This window comes from Hypomesus nipponensis, chromosome 5 (assembly GCF_054491055.1).
Source record: "Hypomesus nipponensis isolate SF chromosome 5, ASM5449105v1, whole genome shotgun sequence".
NCBI classification, from domain to species: Eukaryota; Metazoa; Chordata; class Actinopteri; order Osmeriformes; family Osmeridae; genus Hypomesus; species Hypomesus nipponensis.
In genome coordinates this window covers 15,030,001-15,050,000 of record NC_140365.1, presented here as the reverse complement: position 1 = coordinate 15,050,000, position 20,000 = coordinate 15,030,001, and the positions used below count along the sequence as shown (strand labels likewise).

Here is a 20,000-nt window from a genome sequence, read left to right as displayed (position 1 = left end):
TTTTCATTTTGACACGAGAGAGAGAGAGAGAGAGAGAGACCACCTTGCATTGTCAATTGCCAAATCTGTATATGGATAAGTAGCCTATGGTTGTCAACTTATTTCGTATGGCCATACCAGCCTGGCAACGCCCGATCTCGTCTGATCTCGGAAGCTAAGCAGGGTCGGGCCTGGTTAGTACTTGGATGGGAGACCGCCTGGGAATACCAGGTGCTGTATGCTCTTTTGCTCATTCACTTAGAAACTGAAATGTTGCAATATGCACAAGTAGTCCTTCATGAAAGGGGCTGGAAGCAGTTTCCATTTTGACACGAGAGAGAGAGAGAGAGAGAGAGAGAGACCACCTTGCATTGTCAATTGCCAAATCTGTATATGGATAAGTAGCCTATGGTTGTCAACTTATTTCGTACGGCCATACCAGCCTGGCAACGCCCGATCTCGTCTGATCTCGGAAGCTAAGCAGGGTCGGGCCTGGTTAGTACTTGGATGGGAGACCGCCTGGGAATACCAGGTGCTGTATGCTCTTTTGCTCATTCACTTAGAAACTGAAATGTTGCAATATGCACAAGTAGTCCTTCATGAAAGGGGCTGGAAGCAGTTTTCATTTTGACACGAGAGAGAGAGAGAGAGAGAGACCACCTTGCATTGTCAATTGCCAAATCTGTATATGGATAAGTAGCCTATGGTTGTCAACTTATTTCGTACGGCCATACCAGCCTGGCAACGCCCGATCTCGTCTGGTCTCGGAAGCTAAGCAGGGTCGGGCCTGGTTAGTACTTGGATGGGAGACCGCCTGGGAATACCAGGTGCTGTATGCTCTTTTGCTCATTCACTTAGAAACTGAAATGTTGCAATATGCACAAGTAGTCCTTCATGAAAGGGGCTGGAAGCAGTTTTCATTTTGACACGAGAGAGAGAGAGAGAGAGAGAGAGAGAGAGAGAGAGACCACCTCGCATTGTCAATTGCCAAATCAGTATATGGATAAGTAGCCTATGGTTGTCAACTTATTTCGTACGGCCATACCAGCCTGGCAACGCCCGATCTCGTCTGATCTCGGAAGCTAAGCAGGGTCCGGCCTGGTTAGTACTTGGATGGGAGACCGCCTGGGAATACCAGGTGCTGTATGCTCTTTTGCTCATTCACTTAGAAACTGAAATCTTGCAATATGCACAAGTAGTCCTTCATGAAAGGGGCTGGAAGCTGTTTTCATTTTGACACGAGGGGGAGAGAGAGAGAGAGAGAGAGAGAGAGAGACCACCTTGCATTGTCAATTGCCAAATCTGTATATGGATAAGTAGCCTATGGTTGTCACCTTATTTTACGGCCATACCAGCCTGGCAACGCCCGATCTCGTCTGATCTCGGAAGCTAAGCAGGGTCGGGCCTGGTTAGTACTTGGATGGGAGACCGCCTGGGAATACCAGGTGCTGTATGCTCTTTTGCTCATTCACTTAGAAACTGAAATGTTGCAATATGCACAAGTAGTCCTTCATGAAAGGGGCTGGAAGCAGTTTTCATTTTGACACGAGAGAGAGAGAGAGAGAGAGACCACCTTGCATTGTCAATTGCCAAATCTGTATATGGATAAGTAGCCTATGGTTGTCAACTTATTTCGTACGGCCATACCAGCCTGGCAACGCCCGATCTCGTCTGATCTTGGAAGCTAAGCAGGGTCGGGCCTGGTTAGTACTTGGATGGGAGACCGCCTGGGAATACCAGGTGCTGTATGCTCTTTTGCTCATTCACTTAGAAACTGAAATGTTGCAATATGCACAAGTAATCCTTCATGAAAGGGGCTGGAAGCAGTTTTCATTTTGACACGAGAGAGAGAGAGAGAGAGAGAGACCACCTTGCATTGTCAATTGCCAAATCTGTATATGGATAAGTAGCCTATGGTTGTCAACTTATTTCGTATGGCCATACCAGCCTGGCAACGCCCGATCTCGTCTGATCTCGGAAGCTAAGCAGGGTCGGGCCTGGTTAGTACTTGGATGGGAGACCGCCTGGGAATACCAGGTGCTGTATGCTCTTTTGCTCATTCACTTAGAAACTGAAATGTTGCAATATGCACAAGTAGTCCTTCATGAAAGGGGCTGGAAGCAGTTTCCATTTTGACACGAGAGAGAGAGAGAGAGAGAGAGAGAGACCACCTTGCATTGTCAATTGCCAAATCTGTATATGGATAAGTAGCCTATGGTTGTCAACTTATTTCGTACGGCCATACCAGCCTGGCAACGCCCGATCTCGTCTGATCTCGGAAGCTAAGCAGGGTCGGGCCTGGTTAGTACTTGGATGGGAGACCGCCTGGGAATACCAGGTGCTGTATGCTCTTTTGCTCATTCACTTAGAAACTGAAATGTTGCAATATGCACAAGTAGTCCTTCATGAAAGGGGCTGGAAGCAGTTTTCATTTTGACACGAGAGAGAGAGAGAGAGAGAGACCACCTTGCATTGTCAATTGCCAAATCTGTATATGGATAAGTAGCCTATGGTTGTCAACTTATTTCGTACGGCCATACCAGCCTGGCAACGCCCGATCTCGTCTGGTCTCGGAAGCTAAGCAGGGTCGGGCCTGGTTAGTACTTGGATGGGAGACCGCCTGGGAATACCAGGTGCTGTATGCTCTTTTGCTCATTCACTTAGAAACTGAAATGTTGCAATATGCACAAGTAGTCCTTCATGAAAGGGGCTGGAAGCAGTTTTCATTTTGACACGAGAGAGAGAGAGAGAGAGAGAGAGAGAGAGAGAGAGACCACCTCGCATTGTCAATTGCCAAATCAGTATATGGATAAGTAGCCTATGGTTGTCAACTTATTTCGTACGGCCATACCAGCCTGGCAACGCCCGATCTCGTCTGATCTCGGAAGCTAAGCAGGGTCGGGCCTGGTTAGTACTTGGATGGGAGACCGCCTGGGAATACCAGGTGCTGTATGCTCTTTTGCTCATTCACTTAGAAACTGAAATCTTGCAATATGCACAAGTAGTCCTTCATGAAAGGGGCTGGAAGCTGTTTTCATTTTGACACGAGAGAGAGAGAGAGAGAGAGAGACCACCTTGCATTGTCAATTGGCAAATCTGTATATGGATAAGTAGCCTATGGTTGTCAACTTATTTCGTACGGCCATACCAGCCTGGCAACGCCTGATCTCGGAAGCTAAGCAGGGTCGGGCCTGGTTAGTACTTGGATGGGAGACCGCCTGGGAATGCCAGGTGCTGTATGCTCTTTTGCTCATTCACTTAGAAACTGAAATCTTGCAATATGCACAAGTAGTCCTTCATGAAAGGGGCTGGAAGCAGTTTCCATTTTGACACGAGAGAGAGAGAGAGAGAGAGAGAGAGACCACCTTGCATTGTCAATTGCCAAATCTGTATATGGATAAGTAGCCTATGGTTGTCAACTTATTTCGTACGGCCATACCAGCCTGGCAACGCCCGATCTCGTCTGATCTCGGAAGCTAAGCAGGGTCGGGCCTGGTTAGTACTTGGATGGGAGACCGCCTGGGAATACCAGGTGCTGTATGCTCTTTTGCTCATTCACTTAGAAACTGAAATGTTGCAATATGCACAAGTAGTCCTTCATGAAAGGGGCTGGAAGCAGTTTTCATTTTGACACGAGAGAGAGAGAGAGAGAGAGACCACCTTGCATTGTCAATTGCCAAATCTGTATATGGATAAGTAGCCTATGGTTGTCAACTTATTTCGTACGGCCATACCAGCCTGGCAACGCCCGATCTCGTCTGATCTTGGAAGCTAAGCAGGGTCGGGCCTGGTTAGTACTTGGATGGGAGACCGCCTGGGAATACCAGGTGCTGTATGCTCTTTTGCTCATTCACTTAGAAACTGAAATGTTGCAATATGCACAAGTAATCCTTCATGAAAGGGGCTGGAAGCAGTTTTCATTTTGACACGAGAGAGAGAGAGAGAGAGAGAGACCACCTTGCATTGTCAATTGCCAAATCTGTATATGGATAAGTAGCCTATGGTTGTCAACTTATTTCGTATGGCCATACCAGCCTGGCAACGCCCGATCTCGTCTGATCTCGGAAGCTAAGCAGGGTCGGGCCTGGTTAGTACTTGGATGGGAGACCGCCTGGGAATACCAGGTGCTGTATGCTCTTTTGCTCATTCACTTAGAAACTGAAATGTTGCAATATGCACAAGTAGTCCTTCATGAAAGGGGCTGGAAGCAGTTTCCATTTTGACACGAGAGAGAGAGAGAGAGAGAGAGAGAGACCACCTTGCATTGTCAATTGCCAAATCTGTATATGGATAAGTAGCCTATGGTTGTCAACTTATTTCGTACGGCCATACCAGCCTGGCAACGCCCGATCTCGTCTGATCTCGGAAGCTAAGCAGGGTCGGGCCTGGTTAGTACTTGGATGGGAGACCGCCTGGGAATACCAGGTGCTGTATGCTCTTTTGCTCATTCACTTAGAAACTGAAATGTTGCAATATGCACAAGTAGTCCTTCATGAAAGGGGCTGGAAGCAGTTTTCATTTTGACACGAGAGAGAGAGAGAGAGAGAGACCACCTTGCATTGTCAATTGCCAAATCTGTATATGGATAAGTAGCCTATGGTTGTCAACTTATTTCGTACGGCCATACCAGCCTGGCAACGCCCGATCTCGTCTGGTCTCGGAAGCTAAGCAGGGTCGGGCCTGGTTAGTACTTGGATGGGAGACCGCCTGGGAATACCAGGTGCTGTATGCTCTTTTGCTCATTCACTTAGAAACTGAAATGTTGCAATATGCACAAGTAGTCCTTCATGAAAGGGGCTGGAAGCAGTTTTCATTTTGACACGAGAGAGAGAGAGAGAGAGAGAGAGAGAGAGAGAGACCACCTCGCATTGTCAATTGCCAAATCAGTATATGGATAAGTAGCCTATGGTTGTCAACTTATTTCGTACGGCCATACCAGCCTGGCAACGCCCGATCTCGTCTGATCTCGGAAGCTAAGCAGGGTCCGGCCTGGTTAGTACTTGGATGGGAGACCGCCTGGGAATACCAGGTGCTGTATGCTCTTTTGCTCATTCACTTAGAAACTGAAATCTTGCAATATGCACAAGTAGTCCTTCATGAAAGGGGCTGGAAGCTGTTTTCATTTTGACACGAGGGGGAGAGAGAGAGAGAGAGAGAGAGAGAGAGACCACCTTGCATTGTCAATTGCCAAATCTGTATATGGATAAGTAGCCTATGGTTGTCACCTTATTTTACGGCCATACCAGCCTGGCAACGCCCGATCTCATCTGATCTCGGAAGCTAAGCAGGGTCGGGCCTGGTTAGTACTTGGATGGGAGACCGCCTGGGAATACCAGGTGCTGTATGCTCTTTTGCTCATTCACTTAGAAACTGAAATCTTGCAATATGCACAAGTAGTCCTTCATGAAAGGGGCTGGAAGCAGTTTCCATTTTGACACGAGAGAGAGAGAGAGAGAGAGAGAGAGAGAGAGAGACCACCTTGCATTGTCAATTGCCAAATCTGTATATGGATAAGTAGCCTATGGTTGTCAACTTATTTCGTACGGCCATACCAGCCTGGCAACGCCCGATCTCGTCTGATCTCGGAAGCTAATTAGGGTCGGGCCTGGTTAGTACTTGGATGGGAGACTACCTGGGAATACCAGGTGCTGCATGCTCTTTTGCTCATTCACTTAGAAACTGAAATGTTGCAATATGCACAAGTAGTCCTTCATGAAAGGGGCTGGAAGCAGTTTTCATTTTGACACGAGAGAGAGAGAGAGAGACCACCTTGCATTGTCAATTGCCAAATCTGTATATGGATAAGTAGCCTATGGTTGTCAACTTATTTCGTACGGCCATACCAGCCTGGCAACGCCCGATCTCGTCTGGTCTCGGAAGCTAAGCAGGGTCGGGCCTGGTTAGTACTTGGATGGGAGACCGCCTGGGAATACCAGGTGCTGTATGCTCTTTTGCTCATTCACTTAGAAACTGAAATGTTGCAATATGCACAAGTAGTCCTTCATGAAAGGGGCTGGAAGCAGTTTTCATTTTGACACGAGAGAGAGAGAGAGAGAGAGAGAGAGAGAGAGAGAGAGAGAGAGACCACCTCGCATTGTCAATTGCCAAATCAGTATATGGATAAGTAGCCTATGGTAGTCAACTTATTTCGTACGGCCATACCAGCCTGGCAACGCCCGATCTCGTCTGATCTCGGAAGCTAAGCAGGGTCGGGCCTGGTTAGTACTTGGATGGGAGACCGCCTGGGAATACCAGGTGCTGTATGCTCTTTTGCTCATTCACTTAGAAACTGAAATGTTGCAATATGCACAAGTAGTCCTTCATGAAAGGGGCTGGAAGCAGTTTTCATTTTGACACGAGAGAGAGAGAGAGAGAGAGAGACCACCTTGCATTGTCAATTGCCAAATCTGTATATGGATAAGTAGCCTATGGTTGTCAACTTATTTCGTACGGCCATACCAGCCTGGCAACGCCCGATCTCGTCTGATCTCGGAAGCTAAGCAGGGTCGGGCCTGGTTAATACTTGGATGGGAGACCGCCTGGGAATACCAGGTGCTGTATGCTCTTTTGCTCATTCACTTAGAAACTGAAATGTTGCAATATGCACAAGTAGTCCTTCATGAAAGGGGCTGGAAGCAGTTTTCATTTTGACACGAGAGAAAGAGAGAGACCACCTTGCATTGTCAATTGCCAAATCTGTATATGGATAAGTAGCCTATGGTTGTCAACTTATTTCGTATGGCCATACCAGCCTGGCAACGCCCGATCTCGTCTGATCTCGGAAGCTAAGCAGGGTCGGGCCTGGTTAGTACTTGGATGGGAGACCGCCTGGGAATACCAGGTGCTGTATGCTCTTTTGCTCATTCACTTAGAAACTGAAATGTTGCAATATAAACAAGTAGTCCTTCATGAAAGGGGCTGGAAGCAGTTTTCATTTTGACACGAGAGAGAGAGAGAGAGAGAGAGAGAGAGAGAGAGAGAGAGAGAGAGAGAGAGAGAGAGACCACCTTGCATTGTCAATTGCCAAATCTGTATATGGATAAGTAGCCTATGGTTGTCAACTTATTTCGTACGGCCATACCAGCCTGGCAACGCCCGATCTCGTCTGATCTCGGAAGCTAAGCAGGGTCGGGCCTGGTTAGTACTTGGATGGGAGACCGCCTGGGAATACCAGGTGCTGTATGCTCTTTTGCTCATTCACTTAGAAACTGAAATGTTGCAATATGCACAAGTAGTCCTTCATGAAAGGGGCTGGAAGCAGTTTTCATTTTGACACGAGAGAGAGAGAGAGAGAGAGAGACCACCTTGCATTGTCAATTGCCAAATCTGTATATGGATAAGTAGCCTATGGTTGTCAACTTATTTCGTACGGCCATACCAGCCTGGCAACGCCCGATCTCGTCTGATCTCGGAAGCTAAGCAGGGTCGGGCCTGGTTAGTACTTGGATGGGAGACCGCCTGGGAATACCAGGTGCTGTATGCTCTTTTGCTCATTCACTTAGAAACTGAAATGTTGCAATATGCACAAGTAGTCCTTCATGAAAGGGGCTGGAAGCAGTTTTCATTTTGACACGAGAGAGAGAGAGAGAGAGAGAGACCACCTTGCATTGTCAATTGCCAAATCTGTATATGGATAAGTAGCCTATGGTTGTCAACTTATTTCGTACGGCCATACCAGCCTGGCAACGCCCGATCTCGTCTGATCTCGGAAGCTAAGCAGGGTCGGGCCTGGTTAGTACTTGGATGGGAGACCGCCTGGGAATACCAGGTGCTGTATGCTCTTTTGCTCATTCACTTAGAAACTGAAATGTTGCAATATGCACAAGTAGTCCTTCATGAAAGGGGCTGGAAGCAGTTTTCATTTTGACACGAGAGAGAGAGAGAGAGAGAGACCACCTTGCATTGTCAATTGCCAAATCTGTATATGGATAAGTAGCCTATGGTTGTCAACTTATTTCGTACGGCCATACCAGCCTGGCAACGCCCGATCTCGTCTGATCTCGGAAGCTAAGCAGGGTCGGGCCTGGTTAGTACTTGGATGGGAGACCGCCTGGGAATACCAGGTGCTGTATGCTCTTTTGCTCATTCACTTAGAAACTGAAATGTTGCAATATGCACAAGTAGTCCTTCATGAAAGGGGCTGGAAGCAGTTTTCATTTTGACACGAGAGAGAGAGAGAGAGAGAGAGAGACCACCTTGCATTGTCAATTGCCAAATCTGTATATGGATAAGTAGCCTATGGTTGTCAACTTATTTCGTACGGCCATACCAGCCTGGCAACGCCCGATCTCGTCTGATCTCGGAAGCTAAGCAGGGTCGGGCCTGGTTAGTACTTGGATGGGAGACCGCCTGGGAATACCAGGTGCTGTATGCTCTTTTGCTCATTCACTTAGAAACTGAAATGTTGCAATATGCACAAGTAGTCCTTCATGAAAGGGGCTGGAAGCAGTTTTCATTTTGACACGAGAGAGAGAGAGAGAGAGAGACCACCTTGCATTGTCAATTGCCAAATCTGTATATGGATAAGTAGCCTATGGTTGTCAACTTATTTCGTACGGCCATACCAGCCTGGCAACGCCCGATCTCGTCTGATCTCGGAAGCTAAGCAGGGTCGGGCCTGGTTAGTACTTGGATGGGAGACCGCCTGGGAATACCAGGTGCTGTATGCTCTTTTGCTCATTCACTTAGAAACTGAAATGTTGCAATATGCACAAGTAGTCCTTCATGAAAGGGGCTGGAAGCAGTTTTCATTTTGACACGAGAGAGAGAGAGAGAGAGAGACCACCTTGCATTGTCAATTGCCAAATCTGTATATGGATAAGTAGCCTATGGTTGTCAACTTATTTTGTACGGCCATACCAGCCTGGCAACGCCCGATCTCGTCTGATCTCGGAAGCTAAGCAGGGTCGGGCCTGGTTAGTACTTGGATGGGAGACCGCCTGGGAATACCAGGTGCTGTATGCTCTTTTGCTCATTCACTTAGAAACTGAAATGTTGCAATATGCACAAGTAGTCCTTCATGAAAGGGGCTGGAAGCAGTTTTCATTTTGACACGAGAGAGAGAGAGAGAGAGAGAGACCACCTTGCATTGTCAATTGCCAAATCTGTATATGGATAAGTAGCCTATGGTTGTCAACTTATTTCGTACGGCCATACCAGCCTGGCAACGCCCGATCTCGTCTGATCTCGGAAGCTAAGCAGGGTCGGGCCTGGTTAGTACTTGGATGGGAGACCGCCTGGGAATACCAGGTGCTGTATGCTCTTTTGCTCATTCACTTAGAAACTGAAATGTTGCAATATGCACAAGTAGTCCTTCATGAAAGGGGCTGGAAGCAGTTTTCATTTTGACACGAGAGAGAGAGAGAGAGAGAGAGACCACCTTGCATTGTCAATTGCCAAATCTGTATATGGATAAGTAGCCTATGGTTGTCAACTTATTTCGTACGGCCATACCAGCCTGGCAACGCCCGATCTCGTCTGATCTCGGAAGCTAAGCAGGGTCGGGCCTGGTTAGTACTTGGATGGGAGACCGCCTGGGAATACCAGGTGCTGTATGCTCTTTTGCTCATTCACTTAGAAACTGAAATGTTGCAATATAAACAAGTAGTCCTTCATGAAAGGGGCTGGAAGCAGTTTTCATTTTGACACGAGAGAGAGAGAGAGAGAGAGAGAGAGAGAGAGAGAGAGAGAGAGAGAGAGAGAGAGAGAGAGAGAGAGAGAGAGAGAGACCACCTTGCATTGTCAATTGCCAAATCTGTATATGGATAAGTAGCCTATGGTTGTCAACTTATTTCGTACGGCCATACCAGCCTGGCAACGCCCGATCTCGTCTGATCTCGGAAGCTAAGCAGGGTCGGGCCTGGTTAGTACTTGGATGGGAGACCGCCTGGGAATACCAGGTGCTGTATGCTCTTTTGCTCATTCACTTAGAAACTGAAATGTTGCAATATGCACAAGTAGTCCTTCATGAAAGGGGCTGGAAGCAGTTTTCATTTTGACACGAGAGAGAGAGAGAGAGAGAGAGACCACCTTGCATTGTCAATTGCCAAATCTGTATATGGATAAGTAGCCTATGGTTGTCAACTTATTTTGTACGGCCATACCAGCCTGGCAACGCCCGATCTCGTCTGATCTCGGAAGCTAAGCAGGGTCGGGCCTGGTTAGTACTTGGATGGGAGACCGCCTGGGAATACCAGGTGCTGTATGCTCTTTTGCTCATTCACTTAGAAACTGAAATGTAGCAATATGCACAAGTAGTCCTTCATGAAAGGGGCTGGAAGCAGTTTTCATTTTGACACGAGAGAGAGAGAGAGAGAGAGACCACCTTGCATTGTCAATTGCCAAATCTGTATATGGATAAGTAGCCTATGGTTGTCAACTTATTTCGTACGGCCATACCAGCCTGGCAACGCCCGATCTCGTCTGATCTCGGAAGCTAAGCAGGGTCGGGCCTGGTTAGTACTTGGATGGGAGACCGCCTGGGAATACCAGGTGCTGTATGCTCTTTTGCTCATTCACTTAGAAACTGAAATGTTGCAATATGCACAAGTAGTCCTTCATGAAAGGGGCTGGAAGCAGTTTTCATTTTGACGAGAGAGAGAGAGAGAGAGAGAGAGAGAGAGAGAGAGAGAGAGAGAGAGAGACCACCTTGCATTGTCAATTGCCAAATCTGTATATGGATAAGTAGCCTATGGTTGTCAACTTATTTCGTACGGCCATACCAGCCTGGCAACGCCCGATCTCGTCTGATCTCGGAAGCTAAGCAGGGTCGGGCCTGGTTAGTACTTGGATGGGAGACCGCCTGGGAATACCAGGTGCTGTATGCTCTTTTGCTCATTCACTTAGAAACTGAAATGTTGCAATATAAACAAGTAGTCCTTCATGAAAGGGGCTGGAAGCAGTTTTCATTTTGACACGAGAGAGAGAGAGAGAGAGAGAGAGAGAGAGAGAGAGAGAGAGAGAGAGAGAGAGAGAGAGAGAGACCACCTTGCATTGTCAATTGCCAAATCTGTATATGGATAAGTAGCCTATGGTTGTCAACTTATTTCGTACGGCCATACCAGCCTGGCAACGCCCGATCTCGTCTGATCTCGGAAGCTAAGCAGGGTCGGGCCTGGTTAGTACTTGGATGGGAGACCGCCTGGGAATACCAGGTGCTGTATGCTCTTTTGCTCATTCACTTAGAAACTGAAATGTTGCAATATGCACAAGTAGTCCTTCATGAAAGGGGCTGGAAGCAGTTTTCATTTTGACACGAGAGAGAGAGAGAGAGAGAGAGACCACCTTGCATTGTCAATTGCCAAATCTGTATATGGATAAGTAGCCTATGGTTGTCAACTTATTTCGTACGGCCATACCAGCCTGGCAACGCCCGATCTCGTCTGATCTCGGAAGCTAAGCAGGGTCGGGCCTGGTTAGTACTTGGATGGGAGTCTGCCTGGGAATACCAGGTGCTGTATGCTCTTTTGCTCATTCACTTAGAAACTGAAATGTAGCAATATGCACAAGTAGTCCTTCATGAAAGGGGCTGGAAGCAGTTTTCATTTTGACACGAGAGAGAGAGAGAGAGAGAGACCACCTTGCATTGTCAATTGCCAAATCTGTATATGGATAAGTAGCCTATGGTTGTCAACTTATTTCGTACGGCCATACCAGCCTGGCAACGCCCGATCTCGTCTGATCTCGGAAGCTAAGCAGGGTCGGGCCTGGTTAGTACTTGGATGGGAGACCGCCTGGGAATACCAGGTGCTGTATGCTCTTTTGCTCATTCACTTAGAAACTGAAATGTTGCAATATGCACAAGTAGTCCTTCATGAAAGGGGCTGGAAGCAGTTTTCATTTTGACGAGAGAGAGAGAGAGAGAGAGAGAGAGAGAGAGAGAGACCACCTTGCATTGTCAATTGCCAAATCTGTATATGGATAAGTAGCCTATGGTTGTCAACTTATTTCGTGCGGCCATACCAGCCTGGCAACGCCCGATCTCGTCTGATCTCGGAAGCTAAGCAGGGTCGGGCCTGGTTAGTACTTGGATGGGAGACCGCCTGGGAATACCAGGTGCTGTATGCTCTTTTGCTCATTCACTTAGAAACTGAAATGTTGCAATATAAACAAGTAGTCCTTCATGAAAGGGGCTGGAAGCAGTTTTCATTTTGACACGAGAGAGAGAGAGAGAGAGAGAGAGAGAGAGAGAGAGAGAGAGAGAGAGAGAGAGAGAGAGAGAGAGAGAGACCGCCTTGCATTGTCAATTGCCAAATCTGTATATGGATAAGTAGCCTATGGTTGTCAACTTATTTCGTACGGCCATACCAGCCTGGCAACGCCCGATCTCGTCTGATCTCGGAAGCTAAGCAGGGTCGGGCCTGGTTAGTACTTGGATGGGAGACCGCCTGGGAATACCAGGTGCTGTATGCTCTTTTGCTCATTCACTTAGAAACTGAAATGTTGCAATATAAACAAGTAGTCCTTCATGAAAGGGGCTGGAAGCAGTTTTCATTTTGACACGAGAGAGAGAGAGAGAGAGAGAGAGAGAGAGAGAGAGAGAGAGAGAGAGAGAGAGAGAGAGAGAGAGAGAGAGAGAGAGAGAGAGAGAGAGAGAGAGACCACCTTGCATTGTCAATTGCCAAATCTGTATATGGATAAGTAGCCTATGGTTGTCAACTTATTTCGTACGGCCATACCAGCCTGGCAACGCCCGATCTCGTCTGATCTCGGAAGCTAAGCAGGGTCGGGCCTGGTTAGTACTTGGATGGGAGACCGCCTGGGAATACCAGGTGCTGTATGCTCTTTTGCTCATTCACTTAGAAACTGAAATGTTGCAATATGCACAAGTAGTCCTTCATGAAAGGGGCTGGAAGCAGTTTTCATTTTGACACGAGAGAGAGAGAGAGAGAGAGAGACCACCTTGCATTGTCAATTGCCAAATCTGTATATGGATAAGTAGCCTATGGTTGTCAACTTATTTCGTACGGCCATACCAGCCTGGCAACGCCCGATCTCGTCTGATCTCGGAAGCTAAGCAGGGTCGGGCCTGGTTAGTACTTGGATGGGAGACCGCCTGGGAATACCAGGTGCTGTATGCTCTTTTGCTCATTCACTTAGAAACTGAAATGTTGCAATATAAACAAGTAGTCCTTCATGAAAGGGGCTGGAAGCAGTTTTCATTTTGACACGAGAGAGAGAGAGAGAGAGAGAGAGAGAGAGAGAGAGAGAGAGAGAGAGAGAGAGAGAGAGAGAGAGAGACCGCCTTGCATTGTCAATTGCCAAATCTGTATATGGATAAGTAGCCTATGGTTGTCAACTTATTTCGTACGGCCATACCAGCCTGGCAACGCCCGATTTCGTCTGATCTCGGAAGCTAAGCAGGGTCGGGCCTGGTTAGTACTTGGATGGGAGACCGCCTGGGAATACCAGGTGCTGTATGCTCTTTTGCTCATTCACTTAGAAACTGAAATGTTGCAATATAAACAAGTAGTCCTTCATGAAAGGGGCTGGAAGCAGTTTTCATTTTGACACGAGAGAGAGAGAGAGAGAGAGAGAGAGAGAGAGAGAGAGAGAGAGAGAGAGAGAGAGAGAGAGAGAGAGAGAGAGAGAGAGAGAGAGAGAGACCACCTTGCATTGTCAATTGCCAAATCTGTATATGGATAAGTAGCCTATGGTTGTCAACTTATTTCGTACGGCCATACCAGCCTGGCAACGCCCGATCTCGTCTGATCTCGGAAGCTAAGCAGGGTCGGGCCTGGTTAGTACTTGGATGGGAGACCGCCTGGGAATACCAGGTGCTGTATGCTCTTTTGCTCATTCACTTAGAAACTGAAATGTTGCAATATGCACAAGTAGTCCTTCATGAAAGGGGCTGGAAGCAGTTTTCATTTTGACACGAGAGAGAGAGAGAGAGAGAGACCACCTTGCATTGTCAATTGCCAAATCTGTATATGGATAAGTAGCCTATGGTTGTCAACTTATTTCGTACGGCCATACCAGCCTGGCAACGCCCGATCTCGTCTGATCTCGGAAGCTAAGCAGGGTCGGGCCTGGTTAGTACTTGGATGGGAGACCGCCTGGGAATACCAGGTGCTGTATGCTCTTTTGCTCATTCACTTAGAAACTGAAATGTTGCAATATAAACAAGTAGTCCTTCATGAAAGGGGCTGGAAGCAGTTTTCATTTTGACACGAGAGAGAGAGAGAGAGAGAGAGAGAGAGAGAGAGAGAGAGAGAGAGAGAGAGAGAGAGAGAGAGAGAGAGAGAGAGAGAGAGAGAGAGAGAGAGAGAGAGACCACCTTGCATTGTCAATTGCCAAATCTGTATATGGATAAGTAGCCTATGGTTGTCAACTTATTTCGTACGGCCATACCAGCCTGGCAACGCCCGATCTCGTCTGATCTCGGAAGCTAAGCAGGGTCGGGCCTGGTTAGTACTTGGATGGGAGACCGCCTGGGAATACCAGGTGCTGTATGCTCTTTTGCTCATTCACTTAGAAACTGAAATGTTGCAATATGCACAAGTAGTCCTTCATGAAAGGGGCTGGAAGCAGTTTTCATTTTGACACGAGAGAGAGAGAGAGAGAGAGAGACCACCTTGCATTGTCAATTGCCAAATCTGTATATGGATAAGTAGCCTATGGTTGTCAACTTATTTCGTACGGCCATACCAGCCTGGCAACGCCCGATCTCGTCTGATCTCGGAAGCTAAGCAGGGTCGGGCCTGGTTAGTACTTGGATGGGAGACCGCCTGGGAATACCAGGTGCTGTATGCTCTTTTGCTCATTCACTTAGAAACTGAAATGTAGCAATATGCACAAGTAGTCCTTCATGAAAGGGGCTGGAAGCAGTTTTCATTTTGACACGAGAGAGAGAGAGAGAGAGAGACCACCTTGCATTGTCAATTGCCAAATCTGTATATGGATAAGTAGCCTATGGTTGTCAACTTATTTCGTACGGCCATACCAGCCTGGCAACGCCCGATCTCGTCTGATCTCGGAAGCTAAGCAGGGTCGGGCCTGGTTAGTACTTGGATGGGAGACCGCCTGGGAATACCAGGTGCTGTATGCTCTTTTGCTCATTCACTTAGAAACTGAAATGTTGCAATATGCACAAGTAGTCCTTCATGAAAGGGGCTGGAAGCAGTTTTCATTTTGACGAGAGAGAGAGAGAGAGAGAGAGAGAGAGAGAGAGAGAGACCACCTTGCATTGTCAATTGCCAAATCTGTATATGGATAAGTAGCCTATGGTTGTCAACTTATTTCGTACGGCCATACCAGCCTGGCAACGCCCGATCTCGTCTGATCTCGGAAGCTAAGCAGGGTCGGGCCTGGTTAGTACTTGGATGGGAGACCGCCTGGGAATACCAGGTGCTGTATGCTCTTTTGCTCATTCACTTAGAAACTGAAATGTTGCAATATAAACAAGTAGTCCTTCATGAAAGGGGCTGGAAGCAGTTTTCATTTTGACACGAGAGAGAGAGAGAGAGAGAGAGAGAGAGAGAGAGAGAGAGAGAGAGAGAGAGAGAGAGAGAGAGAGAGAGAGAGAGAGAGAGAGAGAGAGAGAGAGAGAGAGAGAGACCGCCTTGCATTGTCAATTGCCAAATCTGTATATGGATAAGTAGCCTATGGTTGTCAACTTATTTCGTACGGCCATACCAGCCTGGCAACGCCCGATCTCGTCTGATCTCGGAAGCTAAGCAGGGTCGGGCCTGGTTAGTACTTGGATGGGAGACCGCCTGGGAATACCAGGTGCTGTATGCTCTTTTGCTCATTCACTTAGAAACTGAAATGTTGCAATATAAACAAGTAGTCCTTCATGAAAGGGGCTGGAAGCAGTTTTCATTTTGACACGAGAGAGAGAGAGAGAGAGAGAGAGAGAGAGAGAGAGAGAGAGAGAGAGAGAGAGAGAGAGAGAGAGAGAGAGAGAGAGAGAGAGACCACCTTGCATTGTCAATTGCCAAATCTGTATATGGATAAGTAGCCTATGGTTGTCAACTTATTTCGTACGGCCATACCAGCCTGGCAACGCCCGATCTCGTCTGATCTCGGAAGCTAAGCAGGGTCGGGCCTGGTTAGTACTTGGATGGGAGACCGCCTGGGAATACCAGGTGCTGTATGCTCTTTTGCTCATTCACTTAGAAACTGAAATGTTGCAATATGCACAAGTAGTCCTTCATGAAAGGGGCTGGAAGCAGTTTTCATTTTGACACGAGAGAGAGAGAGAGAGAGAGACCACCTTGCATTGTCAATTGCCAAATCTGTATATGGATAAGTAGCCTATGGTTGTCAACTTATTTCGTACGGCCATACCAGCCTGGCAACGCCCGATCTCGTCTGATCTCGGAAGCTAAGCAGGGTCGGGCCTGGTTAGTACTTGGATGGGAGACCGCCTGGGAATACCAGGTGCTGTATGCTCTTTTGCTCATTCACTTAGAAACTGAAATGTTGCAATATAAACAAGTAGTCCTTCATGAAAGGGGCTGGAAGCAGTTTTCATTTTGACACGAGAGAGAGAGAGAGAGAGAGAGAGAGAGAGAGAGAGAGAGAGAGAGAGAGAGAGAGAGAGAGAGAGAGAGAGAGAGAGAGAGAGAGAGAGAGAGAGAGAGACCACCTTGCATTGTCAATTGCCAAATCTGTATATGGATAAGTAGCCTATGGTTGTCAACTTATTTCGTACGGCCATACCAGCCTGGCAACGCCCGATCTCGTCTGATCTCGGAAGCTAAGCAGGGTCGGGCCTGGTTAGTACTTGGATGGGAGACCGCCTGGGAATACCAGGTGCTGTATGCTCTTTTGCTCATTCACTTAGAAACTGAAATGTTGCAATATGCACAAGTAGTCCTTCATGAAAGGGGCTGGAAGCAGTTTTCATTTTGACACGAGAGAGAGAGAGAGAGAGAGAGACCACCTTGCATTGTCAATTGCCAAATCTGTATATGGATAAGTAGCCTATGGTTGTCAACTTATTTTGTACGGCCATACCAGCCTGGCAACGCCCGATCTCGTCTGATCTCGGAAGCTAAGCAGGGTCGGGCCTGGTTAGTACTTGGATGGGAGACCGCCTGGGAATACCAGGTGCTGTATGCTCTTTTGCTCATTCACTTAGAAACTGAAATGTAGCAATATGCACAAGTAGTCCTTCATGAAAGGGGCTGGAAGCAGTTTTCATTTTGACACGAGAGAGAGAGAGAGAGAGAGACCACCTTGCATTGTCAATTGCCAAATCTGTATATGGATAAGTAGCCTATGGTTGTCAACTTATTTCGTACGGCCATACCAGCCTGGCAACGCCCGATCTCGTCTGATCTCGGAAGCTAAGCAGGGTCGGGCCTGGTTAGTACTTGGATGGGAGACCGCCTGGGAATACCAGGTGCTGTATGCTCTTTTGCTCATTCACTTAGAAACTGAAATGTTGCAATATGCACAAGTAGTCCTTCATGAAAGGGGCTGGAAGCAGTTTTCATTTTGACGAGAGAGAGAGAGAGAGAGAGAGAGAGAGAGAGAGAGAGACCACCTTGCATTGTCAATTGCCAAATCTGTATATGGATAAGTAGCCTATGGTTGTCAACTTATTTCGTACGGCCATACCAGCCTGGCAACGCCCGATCTCGTCTGATCTCGGAAGCTAAGCAGGGTCGGGCCTGGTTAGTACTTGGATGGGAGACCGCCTGGGAATACCAGGTGCTGTATGCTCTTTTGCTCATTCACTTAGAAACTGAAATGTTGCAATATAAACAAGTAGTCCTTCATGAAAGGGGCTGGAAGCAGTTTTCATTTTGACACGAGAGAGAGAGAGAGAGAGAGAGAGAGAGAGAGAGAGAGAGAGAGAGAGAGAGAGAGAGAGAGAGAGAGAGAGAGAGAGAGACCACCTTGCATTGTCAATTGCCAAATCTGTATATGGATAAGTAGCCTATGGTTGTCAACTTATTTCGTACGGCCATACCAGCCTGGCAACGCCCGATCTCGTCTGATCTCGGAAGCTAAGCAGGGTCGGGCCTGGTTAGTACTTGGATGGGAGACCGCCTGGGAATACCAGGTGCTGTATGCTCTTTTGCTCATTCACTTAGAAACTGAAATGTTGCAATATAAACAAGTAGTCCTTCATGAAAGGGGCTGGAAGCAGTTTTCATTTTGACACGAGAGAGAGAGAGAGAGAGAGAGAGAGAGAGAGAGAGAGAGAGAGAGAGAGAGAGAGAGAGAGAGAGAGAGAGAGAGAGAGAGAGAGAGAGAGAGAGAGAGAGAGAGAGAGAGAGAGAGAGAGAGAGAGAGAGAGAGAGAGAGAGAGAGAGACCACCTTGCATTGTCAATTGCCAAATCTGTATATGGATAAGTAGCCTATGGTTGTCAACTTATTTCGTACGGCCATACCAGCCTGGCAACGCCCGATCTCGTCTGATCTCGGAAGCTAAGCAGGGTCGGGCCTGGTTAGTACTTGGATGGGAGACCGCCTGGGAATACCAGGTGCTGTATGCTCTTTTGCTCATTCACTTAGAAACTGAAATGTTGCAATATGCACAAGTAGTCCTTCATGAAAGGGGCTGGAAGCAGTTTTCATTTTGACACGAGAGAGAGAGAGAGAGAGAGAGACCACCTTGCATTGTCAATTGCCAAATCTGTATATGGATAAGTAGCCTATGGTTGTCAACTTATTTTGTACGGCCATACCAGCCTGGCAACGCCCGATCTCGTCTGATCTCGGAAGCTAAGCAGGGTCGGGCCTGGTTAGTACTTGGATGGGAGACCGCCTGGGAATACCAGGTGCTGTATGCTCTTTTGCTCATTCACTTAGAAACTGAAATGTAGCAATATGCACAAGTAGTCCTTCATGAAAGGGGCTGGAAGCAGTTTTCATTTTGACACGAGAGAGAGAGAGAGAGAGAGACCACCTTGCATTGTCAATTGCCAAATCTGTATATGGATAAGTAGCCTATGGTTGTCAACTTATTTCGTACGGCCATACCAGCCTGGCAACGCCCGATCTCGTCTGATCTCGGAAGCTAAGCAGGGTCGGGCCTGGTTAGTACTTGGATGGGAGACCGCCTGGGAATACCAGGTGCTGTATGCTCTTTTGCTCATTCACTTAGAAACTGAAATGTTGCAATATGCACAAGTAGTCCTTCATGAAAGGGGCTGGAAGCAGTTTTCATTTTGACGAGAGAGAGAGAGAGAGAGAGAGAGAGAGAGAGAGAGAGACCACCTTGCATTGTCAATTGCCAAATCTGTATATGGATAAGTAGCCTATGGTTGTCAACTTATTTCGTACGGCCATACCAGCCTGGCAACGCCCGATCTCGTCTGATCTCGGAAGCTAAGCAGGGTCGGGCCTGGTTAGTACTTGGATGGGAGACCGCCTGGGAATACCAGGTGCTGTATGCTCTTTTGCTCATTCACTTAGAAACTGAAATGTTGCAATATAAACAAGTAGTCCTTCATGAAAGGGGCTGGAAGCAGTTTTCATTTTGACACGAGAGAGAGAGAGAGAGAGAGAGAGAGAGAGAGAGAGAGAGAGAGAGAGAGAGAGAGAGAGAGAGAGAGAGAGAGAGAGAGACCACCTTGCATTGTCAATTGCCAAATCTGTATATGGATAAGTAGCCTATGGTTGTCAACTTATTTCGTACGGCCATACCAGCCTGGCAACGCCCGATCTCGTCTGATCTCGGAAGCTAAGCAGGGTCGGGCCTGGTTAGTACTTGGATGGGAGACCGCCTGGGAATACCAGGTGCTGTATGCTCTTTTGCTCATTCACTTAGAAACTGAAATGTTGCAATATGCACAAGTAGTCCTTCATGAAAGGGGCTGGAAGCAGTTTTCATTTTGACACGAGAGAGAGAGAGAGAGAGACCACCTTGCATTGTCAATTGCCAAATCTGTATATGGATAAGTAGCCTATGGTTGTCAACTTATTTCGTACGGCCATACCAGCCTGGCAACGCCCGATCTCGTCTGATCTCGGAAGCTAAGCAGGGTCGGGCCTGGTTAGTACTTGGATGGGAGACCGCCTGGGAATACCAGGTGCTGTATGCTCTTTTGCTCATTCACTT

General features: G+C 47.5%; 60 non-coding genes and 4 pseudogenes across 60 annotated transcripts; all 64 read left to right on the top strand.

The window, feature by feature from the left end:
• Positions 1 to 103: 103 nt before the first annotated feature.
• On the top strand, positions 104 to 222 carry LOC146289074 (5S ribosomal RNA). The gene has a single exon (XR_014757015.1). It is a non-coding gene; the product is annotated as a 5S ribosomal RNA (ribosomal RNA).
• A 182-nt stretch (positions 223 to 404) lies between these two features.
• LOC146289073 (5S ribosomal RNA) lies at positions 405 to 523 on the top strand. The gene has a single exon (XR_014757872.1). It is a non-coding gene; the product is annotated as a 5S ribosomal RNA (ribosomal RNA).
• A 176-nt stretch (positions 524 to 699) lies between these two features.
• On the top strand, positions 700 to 818 carry LOC146289072 (5S ribosomal RNA). Its single transcript, XR_014757463.1, has one exon. It is a non-coding gene; the product is annotated as a 5S ribosomal RNA (ribosomal RNA).
• Positions 819 to 1,010: 192 nt separating this feature from the next.
• On the top strand, positions 1,011 to 1,129 carry LOC146289071 (5S ribosomal RNA; annotated as a pseudogene).
• Positions 1,130 to 1,317: 188 nt separating this feature from the next.
• On the top strand, positions 1,318 to 1,436 carry LOC146289070 (5S ribosomal RNA). Its single transcript, XR_014757309.1, has one exon. It is a non-coding gene; the product is annotated as a 5S ribosomal RNA (ribosomal RNA).
• Positions 1,437 to 1,612: 176 nt separating this feature from the next.
• Positions 1,613 to 1,731, top strand: LOC146289069 (5S ribosomal RNA). Its single transcript, XR_014757634.1, has one exon. It is a non-coding gene; the product is annotated as a 5S ribosomal RNA (ribosomal RNA).
• A 178-nt stretch (positions 1,732 to 1,909) lies between these two features.
• Positions 1,910 to 2,028, top strand: LOC146289068 (5S ribosomal RNA). The gene has a single exon (XR_014757014.1). It is a non-coding gene; the product is annotated as a 5S ribosomal RNA (ribosomal RNA).
• Positions 2,029 to 2,210: 182 nt separating this feature from the next.
• LOC146289067 (5S ribosomal RNA) lies at positions 2,211 to 2,329 on the top strand. The gene has a single exon (XR_014757861.1). It is a non-coding gene; the product is annotated as a 5S ribosomal RNA (ribosomal RNA).
• Positions 2,330 to 2,505: 176 nt separating this feature from the next.
• Positions 2,506 to 2,624, top strand: LOC146289066 (5S ribosomal RNA). The gene has a single exon (XR_014757462.1). It is a non-coding gene; the product is annotated as a 5S ribosomal RNA (ribosomal RNA).
• A 192-nt stretch (positions 2,625 to 2,816) lies between these two features.
• LOC146289065 (5S ribosomal RNA) lies at positions 2,817 to 2,935 on the top strand. Its single transcript, XR_014757850.1, has one exon. It is a non-coding gene; the product is annotated as a 5S ribosomal RNA (ribosomal RNA).
• A 178-nt stretch (positions 2,936 to 3,113) lies between these two features.
• LOC146289064 (5S ribosomal RNA) lies at positions 3,114 to 3,222 on the top strand (annotated as a pseudogene).
• A 182-nt stretch (positions 3,223 to 3,404) lies between these two features.
• Positions 3,405 to 3,523, top strand: LOC146289063 (5S ribosomal RNA). Its single transcript, XR_014757839.1, has one exon. It is a non-coding gene; the product is annotated as a 5S ribosomal RNA (ribosomal RNA).
• Positions 3,524 to 3,699: 176 nt separating this feature from the next.
• On the top strand, positions 3,700 to 3,818 carry LOC146289062 (5S ribosomal RNA). Its single transcript, XR_014757633.1, has one exon. It is a non-coding gene; the product is annotated as a 5S ribosomal RNA (ribosomal RNA).
• Positions 3,819 to 3,996: 178 nt separating this feature from the next.
• Positions 3,997 to 4,115, top strand: LOC146289061 (5S ribosomal RNA). The gene has a single exon (XR_014757013.1). It is a non-coding gene; the product is annotated as a 5S ribosomal RNA (ribosomal RNA).
• Positions 4,116 to 4,297: 182 nt separating this feature from the next.
• Positions 4,298 to 4,416, top strand: LOC146289060 (5S ribosomal RNA). Its single transcript, XR_014757828.1, has one exon. It is a non-coding gene; the product is annotated as a 5S ribosomal RNA (ribosomal RNA).
• Positions 4,417 to 4,592: 176 nt separating this feature from the next.
• Positions 4,593 to 4,711, top strand: LOC146289059 (5S ribosomal RNA). The gene has a single exon (XR_014757461.1). It is a non-coding gene; the product is annotated as a 5S ribosomal RNA (ribosomal RNA).
• Positions 4,712 to 4,901: 190 nt separating this feature from the next.
• LOC146289058 (5S ribosomal RNA) lies at positions 4,902 to 5,020 on the top strand (annotated as a pseudogene).
• Positions 5,021 to 5,208: 188 nt separating this feature from the next.
• On the top strand, positions 5,209 to 5,327 carry LOC146289057 (5S ribosomal RNA). Its single transcript, XR_014757026.1, has one exon. It is a non-coding gene; the product is annotated as a 5S ribosomal RNA (ribosomal RNA).
• Positions 5,328 to 5,517: 190 nt separating this feature from the next.
• On the top strand, positions 5,518 to 5,636 carry LOC146289056 (5S ribosomal RNA; annotated as a pseudogene).
• A 172-nt stretch (positions 5,637 to 5,808) lies between these two features.
• On the top strand, positions 5,809 to 5,927 carry LOC146289055 (5S ribosomal RNA). The gene has a single exon (XR_014757460.1). It is a non-coding gene; the product is annotated as a 5S ribosomal RNA (ribosomal RNA).
• Positions 5,928 to 6,127: 200 nt separating this feature from the next.
• LOC146289054 (5S ribosomal RNA) lies at positions 6,128 to 6,246 on the top strand. Its single transcript, XR_014757817.1, has one exon. It is a non-coding gene; the product is annotated as a 5S ribosomal RNA (ribosomal RNA).
• A 178-nt stretch (positions 6,247 to 6,424) lies between these two features.
• On the top strand, positions 6,425 to 6,543 carry LOC146289053 (5S ribosomal RNA). Its single transcript, XR_014757957.1, has one exon. It is a non-coding gene; the product is annotated as a 5S ribosomal RNA (ribosomal RNA).
• A 170-nt stretch (positions 6,544 to 6,713) lies between these two features.
• On the top strand, positions 6,714 to 6,832 carry LOC146289052 (5S ribosomal RNA). The gene has a single exon (XR_014757011.1). It is a non-coding gene; the product is annotated as a 5S ribosomal RNA (ribosomal RNA).
• Positions 6,833 to 7,046: 214 nt separating this feature from the next.
• Positions 7,047 to 7,165, top strand: LOC146289051 (5S ribosomal RNA). The gene has a single exon (XR_014757806.1). It is a non-coding gene; the product is annotated as a 5S ribosomal RNA (ribosomal RNA).
• Positions 7,166 to 7,343: 178 nt separating this feature from the next.
• Positions 7,344 to 7,462, top strand: LOC146289050 (5S ribosomal RNA). Its single transcript, XR_014757795.1, has one exon. It is a non-coding gene; the product is annotated as a 5S ribosomal RNA (ribosomal RNA).
• Positions 7,463 to 7,640: 178 nt separating this feature from the next.
• LOC146289049 (5S ribosomal RNA) lies at positions 7,641 to 7,759 on the top strand. The gene has a single exon (XR_014757784.1). It is a non-coding gene; the product is annotated as a 5S ribosomal RNA (ribosomal RNA).
• Positions 7,760 to 7,935: 176 nt separating this feature from the next.
• On the top strand, positions 7,936 to 8,054 carry LOC146289048 (5S ribosomal RNA). The gene has a single exon (XR_014757772.1). It is a non-coding gene; the product is annotated as a 5S ribosomal RNA (ribosomal RNA).
• A 180-nt stretch (positions 8,055 to 8,234) lies between these two features.
• On the top strand, positions 8,235 to 8,353 carry LOC146289047 (5S ribosomal RNA). Its single transcript, XR_014757761.1, has one exon. It is a non-coding gene; the product is annotated as a 5S ribosomal RNA (ribosomal RNA).
• A 176-nt stretch (positions 8,354 to 8,529) lies between these two features.
• LOC146289046 (5S ribosomal RNA) lies at positions 8,530 to 8,648 on the top strand. The gene has a single exon (XR_014757750.1). It is a non-coding gene; the product is annotated as a 5S ribosomal RNA (ribosomal RNA).
• A 176-nt stretch (positions 8,649 to 8,824) lies between these two features.
• On the top strand, positions 8,825 to 8,943 carry LOC146289045 (5S ribosomal RNA). The gene has a single exon (XR_014757095.1). It is a non-coding gene; the product is annotated as a 5S ribosomal RNA (ribosomal RNA).
• A 178-nt stretch (positions 8,944 to 9,121) lies between these two features.
• On the top strand, positions 9,122 to 9,240 carry LOC146289044 (5S ribosomal RNA). The gene has a single exon (XR_014757739.1). It is a non-coding gene; the product is annotated as a 5S ribosomal RNA (ribosomal RNA).
• Positions 9,241 to 9,418: 178 nt separating this feature from the next.
• Positions 9,419 to 9,537, top strand: LOC146289043 (5S ribosomal RNA). Its single transcript, XR_014757728.1, has one exon. It is a non-coding gene; the product is annotated as a 5S ribosomal RNA (ribosomal RNA).
• Positions 9,538 to 9,771: 234 nt separating this feature from the next.
• Positions 9,772 to 9,890, top strand: LOC146289042 (5S ribosomal RNA). Its single transcript, XR_014757717.1, has one exon. It is a non-coding gene; the product is annotated as a 5S ribosomal RNA (ribosomal RNA).
• Positions 9,891 to 10,068: 178 nt separating this feature from the next.
• On the top strand, positions 10,069 to 10,187 carry LOC146289041 (5S ribosomal RNA). The gene has a single exon (XR_014757094.1). It is a non-coding gene; the product is annotated as a 5S ribosomal RNA (ribosomal RNA).
• A 176-nt stretch (positions 10,188 to 10,363) lies between these two features.
• On the top strand, positions 10,364 to 10,482 carry LOC146289040 (5S ribosomal RNA). The gene has a single exon (XR_014757706.1). It is a non-coding gene; the product is annotated as a 5S ribosomal RNA (ribosomal RNA).
• A 204-nt stretch (positions 10,483 to 10,686) lies between these two features.
• Positions 10,687 to 10,805, top strand: LOC146289039 (5S ribosomal RNA). The gene has a single exon (XR_014757695.1). It is a non-coding gene; the product is annotated as a 5S ribosomal RNA (ribosomal RNA).
• Positions 10,806 to 11,025: 220 nt separating this feature from the next.
• LOC146289038 (5S ribosomal RNA) lies at positions 11,026 to 11,144 on the top strand. Its single transcript, XR_014757684.1, has one exon. It is a non-coding gene; the product is annotated as a 5S ribosomal RNA (ribosomal RNA).
• Positions 11,145 to 11,322: 178 nt separating this feature from the next.
• On the top strand, positions 11,323 to 11,441 carry LOC146289037 (5S ribosomal RNA). Its single transcript, XR_014758046.1, has one exon. It is a non-coding gene; the product is annotated as a 5S ribosomal RNA (ribosomal RNA).
• Positions 11,442 to 11,617: 176 nt separating this feature from the next.
• LOC146289036 (5S ribosomal RNA) lies at positions 11,618 to 11,736 on the top strand. Its single transcript, XR_014757673.1, has one exon. It is a non-coding gene; the product is annotated as a 5S ribosomal RNA (ribosomal RNA).
• Positions 11,737 to 11,926: 190 nt separating this feature from the next.
• On the top strand, positions 11,927 to 12,045 carry LOC146289035 (5S ribosomal RNA). The gene has a single exon (XR_014757274.1). It is a non-coding gene; the product is annotated as a 5S ribosomal RNA (ribosomal RNA).
• A 226-nt stretch (positions 12,046 to 12,271) lies between these two features.
• On the top strand, positions 12,272 to 12,390 carry LOC146289034 (5S ribosomal RNA). The gene has a single exon (XR_014757660.1). It is a non-coding gene; the product is annotated as a 5S ribosomal RNA (ribosomal RNA).
• A 252-nt stretch (positions 12,391 to 12,642) lies between these two features.
• LOC146289033 (5S ribosomal RNA) lies at positions 12,643 to 12,761 on the top strand. The gene has a single exon (XR_014757649.1). It is a non-coding gene; the product is annotated as a 5S ribosomal RNA (ribosomal RNA).
• A 178-nt stretch (positions 12,762 to 12,939) lies between these two features.
• LOC146289032 (5S ribosomal RNA) lies at positions 12,940 to 13,058 on the top strand. The gene has a single exon (XR_014757638.1). It is a non-coding gene; the product is annotated as a 5S ribosomal RNA (ribosomal RNA).
• A 224-nt stretch (positions 13,059 to 13,282) lies between these two features.
• Positions 13,283 to 13,401, top strand: LOC146289031 (5S ribosomal RNA). The gene has a single exon (XR_014757547.1). It is a non-coding gene; the product is annotated as a 5S ribosomal RNA (ribosomal RNA).
• Positions 13,402 to 13,647: 246 nt separating this feature from the next.
• LOC146289030 (5S ribosomal RNA) lies at positions 13,648 to 13,766 on the top strand. Its single transcript, XR_014757627.1, has one exon. It is a non-coding gene; the product is annotated as a 5S ribosomal RNA (ribosomal RNA).
• Positions 13,767 to 13,942: 176 nt separating this feature from the next.
• Positions 13,943 to 14,061, top strand: LOC146289029 (5S ribosomal RNA). The gene has a single exon (XR_014757616.1). It is a non-coding gene; the product is annotated as a 5S ribosomal RNA (ribosomal RNA).
• A 256-nt stretch (positions 14,062 to 14,317) lies between these two features.
• LOC146289028 (5S ribosomal RNA) lies at positions 14,318 to 14,436 on the top strand. Its single transcript, XR_014757605.1, has one exon. It is a non-coding gene; the product is annotated as a 5S ribosomal RNA (ribosomal RNA).
• Positions 14,437 to 14,614: 178 nt separating this feature from the next.
• LOC146289027 (5S ribosomal RNA) lies at positions 14,615 to 14,733 on the top strand. Its single transcript, XR_014757594.1, has one exon. It is a non-coding gene; the product is annotated as a 5S ribosomal RNA (ribosomal RNA).
• Positions 14,734 to 14,909: 176 nt separating this feature from the next.
• Positions 14,910 to 15,028, top strand: LOC146289026 (5S ribosomal RNA). Its single transcript, XR_014757583.1, has one exon. It is a non-coding gene; the product is annotated as a 5S ribosomal RNA (ribosomal RNA).
• A 192-nt stretch (positions 15,029 to 15,220) lies between these two features.
• Positions 15,221 to 15,339, top strand: LOC146289025 (5S ribosomal RNA). The gene has a single exon (XR_014757572.1). It is a non-coding gene; the product is annotated as a 5S ribosomal RNA (ribosomal RNA).
• A 262-nt stretch (positions 15,340 to 15,601) lies between these two features.
• Positions 15,602 to 15,720, top strand: LOC146289024 (5S ribosomal RNA). The gene has a single exon (XR_014757561.1). It is a non-coding gene; the product is annotated as a 5S ribosomal RNA (ribosomal RNA).
• A 240-nt stretch (positions 15,721 to 15,960) lies between these two features.
• LOC146289023 (5S ribosomal RNA) lies at positions 15,961 to 16,079 on the top strand. Its single transcript, XR_014757548.1, has one exon. It is a non-coding gene; the product is annotated as a 5S ribosomal RNA (ribosomal RNA).
• Positions 16,080 to 16,255: 176 nt separating this feature from the next.
• LOC146289022 (5S ribosomal RNA) lies at positions 16,256 to 16,374 on the top strand. Its single transcript, XR_014757537.1, has one exon. It is a non-coding gene; the product is annotated as a 5S ribosomal RNA (ribosomal RNA).
• A 256-nt stretch (positions 16,375 to 16,630) lies between these two features.
• Positions 16,631 to 16,749, top strand: LOC146289021 (5S ribosomal RNA). Its single transcript, XR_014757526.1, has one exon. It is a non-coding gene; the product is annotated as a 5S ribosomal RNA (ribosomal RNA).
• A 178-nt stretch (positions 16,750 to 16,927) lies between these two features.
• LOC146289020 (5S ribosomal RNA) lies at positions 16,928 to 17,046 on the top strand. The gene has a single exon (XR_014757093.1). It is a non-coding gene; the product is annotated as a 5S ribosomal RNA (ribosomal RNA).
• Positions 17,047 to 17,222: 176 nt separating this feature from the next.
• LOC146289019 (5S ribosomal RNA) lies at positions 17,223 to 17,341 on the top strand. The gene has a single exon (XR_014757515.1). It is a non-coding gene; the product is annotated as a 5S ribosomal RNA (ribosomal RNA).
• Positions 17,342 to 17,533: 192 nt separating this feature from the next.
• Positions 17,534 to 17,652, top strand: LOC146289018 (5S ribosomal RNA). Its single transcript, XR_014757504.1, has one exon. It is a non-coding gene; the product is annotated as a 5S ribosomal RNA (ribosomal RNA).
• Positions 17,653 to 17,888: 236 nt separating this feature from the next.
• Positions 17,889 to 18,007, top strand: LOC146289017 (5S ribosomal RNA). The gene has a single exon (XR_014757492.1). It is a non-coding gene; the product is annotated as a 5S ribosomal RNA (ribosomal RNA).
• A 306-nt stretch (positions 18,008 to 18,313) lies between these two features.
• Positions 18,314 to 18,432, top strand: LOC146289016 (5S ribosomal RNA). The gene has a single exon (XR_014757481.1). It is a non-coding gene; the product is annotated as a 5S ribosomal RNA (ribosomal RNA).
• A 178-nt stretch (positions 18,433 to 18,610) lies between these two features.
• On the top strand, positions 18,611 to 18,729 carry LOC146289015 (5S ribosomal RNA). The gene has a single exon (XR_014757092.1). It is a non-coding gene; the product is annotated as a 5S ribosomal RNA (ribosomal RNA).
• A 176-nt stretch (positions 18,730 to 18,905) lies between these two features.
• Positions 18,906 to 19,024, top strand: LOC146289014 (5S ribosomal RNA). Its single transcript, XR_014757470.1, has one exon. It is a non-coding gene; the product is annotated as a 5S ribosomal RNA (ribosomal RNA).
• A 192-nt stretch (positions 19,025 to 19,216) lies between these two features.
• Positions 19,217 to 19,335, top strand: LOC146289013 (5S ribosomal RNA). The gene has a single exon (XR_014757459.1). It is a non-coding gene; the product is annotated as a 5S ribosomal RNA (ribosomal RNA).
• A 236-nt stretch (positions 19,336 to 19,571) lies between these two features.
• On the top strand, positions 19,572 to 19,690 carry LOC146289012 (5S ribosomal RNA). Its single transcript, XR_014757448.1, has one exon. It is a non-coding gene; the product is annotated as a 5S ribosomal RNA (ribosomal RNA).
• Positions 19,691 to 19,864: 174 nt separating this feature from the next.
• Positions 19,865 to 19,983, top strand: LOC146289011 (5S ribosomal RNA). The gene has a single exon (XR_014757436.1). It is a non-coding gene; the product is annotated as a 5S ribosomal RNA (ribosomal RNA).
• The last annotated feature ends 17 nt before the right edge of the window (positions 19,984 to 20,000 follow it).